The following is a 6,545-nucleotide window of genomic DNA, read 5'->3' on the forward strand; positions in this document are numbered from 1 at the left end:
TTTTTTCTCTAACGAATAGTGAATTAAATATTGTTAAACCGATTAACTTTGTATGAATTGTGTAGGTAATAAAACCTATTCGGCATGCGTAAGCCCCGTAAAAAAACATTCAAAGTCCCCCTAAAAACCACGCGAAGCTTTATATTATAATATTGAAATATTAAAAAAACAATAAGTGATTACTTTTGAAAAAACAAATAATAGACAACTTGTTAAAATTAAACTTTGAAGCATCATCATTACTTATACCTAATGAATTGAAATGTGAGATGATTGTTTTGAAAAATATGATGAAATGAGTTACTAACTATATTTAACCGTCGAAGAAAATATATCTAAAGATAAAGATATACAGTTCCAAATCTTTTTGAAATGATTCAATTGGCTATCACTCTTCAGGTCAATTCCGTCTACTTGCAATGAGAAGAAATAATAATAACCTCAGATCTACTATTATGTCAAAGGAACGGTTTTCGAAATAAGCAATACTTCATATTGATAGAGATGTTATATTGTTGACAACGAAATTATTTTAAATAGAAAAATAAGAATATAAAATATGTAAAAACTGTATTAAATCTGTTACCTATACTTATAAAAGTTCATTATTGTTTTATTTCTTATTTTTAAGTTTTACTTGCCTTGCAATTAGCAAATTTTTATAGTGTATAAAGGGCGATAAAGAACTTCTAAGAGGCAGTGATTGAAAATATATGTGAGGGGCTGAAGCCTTTGGTTTGTGTGTGTGTGTATTGTATTTGTATCTACATTATGCAATTTAAACACTAAATATATAATACTGTATGCAGAATATTTATATCAGATACTTGTAGTATCATGTGAGTACCTACAGTGTACTTATATGAAAGAAAGTCCATTATAACATACTGTAAAATGTATAAGTGTTTTGTTATAAGTGAGTTATAACTTATAAATAACTGTAACTCTACTTATTGTCTGTCACACACAGTGTGTGTGTTTGTGTATGACCTATGCAATAGAAATATTCAATTATATTTTGTTTTGAGCAGTAGAATTTTCGCAGTGTATAATAGCAATAAACGTTATATTGTTGTATAACAACATTAAAATATACATTACACATTATTTTTTAAATCTATATAACATAGTGAAATTAATTATCAGTGCCTACTATACTACAATACATTATTAATATGTTAACAGCAATTCATGGTGATATATAATGTTAAGGTTACATAAACAAATTTCAAATATTAAGTTAACTTAAGCATTTACAACGTACAATTAGTTCTATCAACACGGAAAATAAAGTATTGAAATAATCTAACGACATAGGGATCATTGAAAAGAGTACAGCATGTGGAATGATGAAGCCATTTAGCAGAACTCAACATGTATTTATGTATGTATTTAAGAATTTGACACCAAGGGGCAAAAAAAATAATAAAATACGCCTCATTAATCATTATAAAAAATACAATTAGCTGCCCTCTCAGCTGCCTGGGGCAACAGTACCCTGTATCTCCCCCCTAAATACGGCCTTAGTTATGTATATACAGACAATTAACTGTGTAAGAAAACGTATAAGTATAAATTGATATGGTACCTAGGGAGTTATGAGTAGCTAGGTAACTTTAAAATTGTAACACTGCAGCTTATTGTAGGTGTGTGTGTGTGTTTTACCTAATTAATATTAATACAATCATAGGCAACATAATCAATAACAGCAGTAGTCAGTTGAACAAAGCTGGTATAAGATGAGTTATGAAATTTTAATATTTGTTAATCTACTTGAATGTGCTGAGGTGAGATTTATGAAAGAAAGTCCATTATAACTTACTGTGAAATGGATAAGTGTTCTGTTCATTTGTTAAAGGCACATTTAAAATAAATGTGAGTTATAACTTATGAATAACTGTAACCTTGCTTATTGTGTGTGTGTGAACTATGCAAAAGAAACATACAGTTCCATACAGTTATACCTTAACAACATATTATTGTACATATTATTCAATTGTAATTTATATGAGCAGTAGAACAAAACAGAAGAACGTTTAATTGGTGTGTTCATACATACATATTCATAATCTTTATAATAATTTTTATTTATAAGTGTTTAATATGCCTATGAGTTTTGCAGAAAAAAAATTTGTTGTTGACTCTACAACATTGAGTGCAGGCACCCATTACAGAATTTGGAATGATGGAATCCCTAGTACACGTCTCACAAATAAAGAATTCAGTAGAAAGCCATAATCAATAACAGCAGTAGAACAAATTATAATATTATATGATAAGTCTGAGGTGAGATTTATGTTATGCAGAATATTTATATCAGATACTTGTATAGTATCGTGTGAGCGTACAGTATACATACTGTGAAATGTATAAGTGTTTTGATAATTTGTTAAAGGTAAAATAAAAGTGAGTTATAACTTATAAATAACTTAGTGTGTGTGAACTATGCAATAGAAACATAGTTCCACACAGTCCTACTTAAACAACATAAATACGGTCAACATTTTCAATTGTATTTTAAAATACAGAAGAACGGTGTGTTCATACATATTTATAATCTTTATATTAATTTATTTATGTTGATTAGGCTGAAACAATAAGTGTTAACATGCCTGTGTGTTTCGCAGTTACAAACGTGTTGTTGACTCTACAACAGTAAGTGTAGGCACCGATAACTATCGACTGCATGATCTACATTTATGTTTTAAACGAACTTAGTTGGATAGATTGTTTTGACAAAAACATTATTGCAGCAGCATGTTAGTGTAAAACTTACAAATACAGAATTTAAAAGTGTCAATTTGGAATAATTGTTAAGCAGTAAAAATGAAATGAAATTGACATAATTTATTGTTTGTGTGACTTGCATTTGAATAACGAAATACATTTGAAACCACTGCCTAGATGATAATCTTGAATAATAATTTATTAAACTTTATGCAACCGAGTTACCGCGGTAATAAGTCATAATTCTATAAACATTTTCAACCGATTTAATGATATACTTATATGGTATTATACATAAGACGTGTGTCACCCCGTGATGTAGCAAATGCAAAAATTTAGCCGACGGTACAATAATTATCATTTATGTTTCCATTTCGTCGCGAGACAGAAAGTCGCTATTTTGTCGGCTTGGTGTAAACCCGGCATAATAACGTACGGTAATGTCGTACACGCAATATATTGTTAGAAGACGTAGGTACGATATGGATGGCTTTGAAACAGACTCGCGGCCAATTAAATTTTTTTTTTTTAAAACGTTTCCAATGAAAAATTCGAAAAAAAAAATGCAAAAAAACACCGACCGTACCGATTGTCATTGCCGCCGCCAAATCGGCGATCACGGAATGGATCTACACACCTACGGTTTACTATGCCTAACGCCTAACGGGACCTACCTACTATTCGAGTTGTTAATCTCTGTGGAAACTACTACTGTTAAGCTGTTTTTTGATATAATTAATAATGAATCGTATTCCATTTAACCCATTGAATACACATGTGAATTCTATAAATCATATATTCTTACCTCTCGTGTATATATATACCGTTGTTTTATATATTATTGCATAATGCACTTATTTTACAATATATGAATACTTACACACACCATTGTTTTCATCAAATCATATACAATATATATATTTATGTATTCCAAATACTATTAAATATTGCATTTTAAAGGTGATCATAGTCATCCAATACGAATACATTGTGTTTTGTTAAAAAATATAAGTCATGTACTACATATTACAATATATATTGTTGTGCATTAAATACTTGCATGTTTATTTGTTTTTTAAAACATAAACAACACATAAGAGCAGCGGAACATTAACGTCGCTTACCAAATGAGTACACTATAAAATCCAGTATATTACAGTAGAGTTTATAATCTACACATCACATATATTTAATTGTTGTGTACCGTGTTTGGGTGAAATCGTATCACAGACAACAGAAAGCACAGCAAACATATATACCCAATTCGAATACATTGTAATGTCTGATGTGTGTTTGATAAAGAATAAAAGTCATGTACTACTTCTTTTACAACCTCTCCGGTGTATATATTACTCCAATTAGATATATTATGCTATTGTTATTGTTATTGTCGTTTCTTACCAAATGAGTACACTATAAAATCCAGTATAGGAATTTAACAATATAAATCTAATAACTTTATACATGTCACAGGAATATACCTAGTAGCATACTAAATGTGAATACATTGCATATGCATTATTATTGTTGTGTATGTATTGCTCTAAGTCCAATGCTTAAAGCTATGTTACATATAATATGGTCACTGGCCAGTCTAAGGCATATATATTGTATTTTATTCGTTACCTATGCACTATGTGTGTGTGTTCAGTCAAACAGAATTGTGAAATTCTATAACAATATACAGCTGTTAAAGTAAGAACAACTTGTTATGTTAAGCTGTGTACTAACCTGGTTATGTACTACACATTACTACAACTCACATGTCTATTTGTTTGTTCAATGTATGATGTATCATATCACAGAGTTGTGCGTACATCAGTTGTTGACGTTTAGAATGTACAATAATTACTGCTGTTACTCATTATGCTTTATTTATTAAAGTTATTCTCCTGACAGTATCACAATTTGTTAAAATTAAGCTTTGAAGGATCATCATTACTTATAAAGCAATCAAGTTATACCTAATGAATTGAAATGTGAGATGACTGTTTTGAAAAATATGATGAAATGAGTAACTATTTAATATAATTAGCAATACTTTATATTGATAACTATTATTTTAAATAGAAAAATATATATATAAGAATATAAAATGTAAAAACTGTATTAAATCTGTTACCTATACTTATAAAAGTTTAAGAACTTCTGAGAGGCAGTGATTGAAAATATGGTGTGTGTGTGTGTGTGTGTGTGTATTTGTATGTACATTATGGAATTAAAAAACAGTTTTACCTAATTAACACAAATGCAATCATACTTATTGCAACAAAATCAATAACAGCAGTAGAATAATACTAAAATTGTTGAATGTCCTCATGTGTTGGTAACTATACTATATGCATTAAGTGGGTAAGATTTATGTTTTGCTATTCTCCCGATGGCATCACGATTTGTGTCCCCGACCAACCTACGGGCACGGTACACGTTAATTATGTAGTACGCGTGGCAGTACATCCTTCTGTATGTCTATAACAACACACATTATATTGATGTGATTTATTGAATTCAAACAAAATCGTGTACAGGCGTAGGTACGTAAAAGACGGCGGGGAAGGCTGCGAACCGAAAAAAAGCACTCGCGGCCTTTAAAGAGACGAAACGGATCGGGGAAAAACTAAAACGTCCGGAAATCCGGGCGACTGACGACGGGCGGCGACGGTTCTGGCGATCGACGTCTCGGCCCCGGCGGACGGCGCACGGGAGAAGAGCGGACCGCGCGGACGGTAAAAACTCGCGGGGAACGCGATGAGAGCTCGAACGGGGCCGAAAAAAGGTCGAAAACGGTAGTGCGGGGGGCGAAAAGCGAAAATCTCGGCACCCGCCGGCGAGAATCTGAAGAATCGCACTCGAGTTATCAATAACGCGCAAACATCGGAAAAGGCGAAAAGCGATAAGCGAGAATCGCCGTCGAATTTTGTGATTGGTGATTCGCTATGGGACGAAATAATCGACACTTGGACGCGCCACCGTCTTCACGTTTTATAATATAAGACTAGCCCTCCGTGCTAGCTGGGGGAGACCCCCAGACCCCCTTGGTCGGTGAAAAGTGGGTACCGATGGCGGAGACAGAGTCGTTTGAATTATTAAAATCATTGCTGTACTCGCCGGTCAATCAATAATCAAAAGTCGTAGCAGGTGATAACGATTTATGATGAGGCGTGGAGGTATCGTTTCGAAAGCGGCAAATTTGAAATCCCAGTTCAACAGTCGATACGGTCCAGTCTTGTGCTGTTATGAATGTCGAAACGAAAAGCGTAAAGCCGAATGCCGTATTTAAATGTCTAGCAAGTCGGTCACGTCAAGTGAATACCGATTTCGGAGACTGTATGGTTAGAATTTTGTACATAGCGCCTGTAATGTTGCACTACCATAATGGTAGACGATATGAGTAGTTAATACGATTGACGTCGCGATATGTGGATTTATAATAAAAGGTTTTTGTGGTAACCCGTCGAAGGCGGCACTATTTGAAAACCGTGTTCGAGCGTCTATCAATTCGTATTAGAGAGTCGGTAATCAAAAGTCGACCCACATGAAACGTAAAATATAATATCATATACAATATCTCAATATCATAATTAATCAATTAATCAGCCACACTGTCAAAACAATACAAATTAAAGGATAAATGTTAAAAATTACCAATAACAATGAAATGAAACCGACGGACTACTTGTGTTGGTAAGAATGAACGTAAAAATGTCCGACGTGCCAATGACATAAAGTGAATTACACACATACCTTCTTCTTCTTCTTCGGTAAACTCGGCCACTATGACCATCCCGACATACATCCTTGCCTCCAGTTTTCTCTAT

Source organism: Diuraphis noxia, unplaced genomic scaffold (genome assembly GCF_037042655.1).
Source record: "Diuraphis noxia isolate RWA-SAM2 unplaced genomic scaffold, SU_Dnox_SAM2 contig0003, whole genome shotgun sequence".
Classification (NCBI taxonomy): domain Eukaryota; kingdom Metazoa; phylum Arthropoda; class Insecta; order Hemiptera; family Aphididae; genus Diuraphis; species Diuraphis noxia.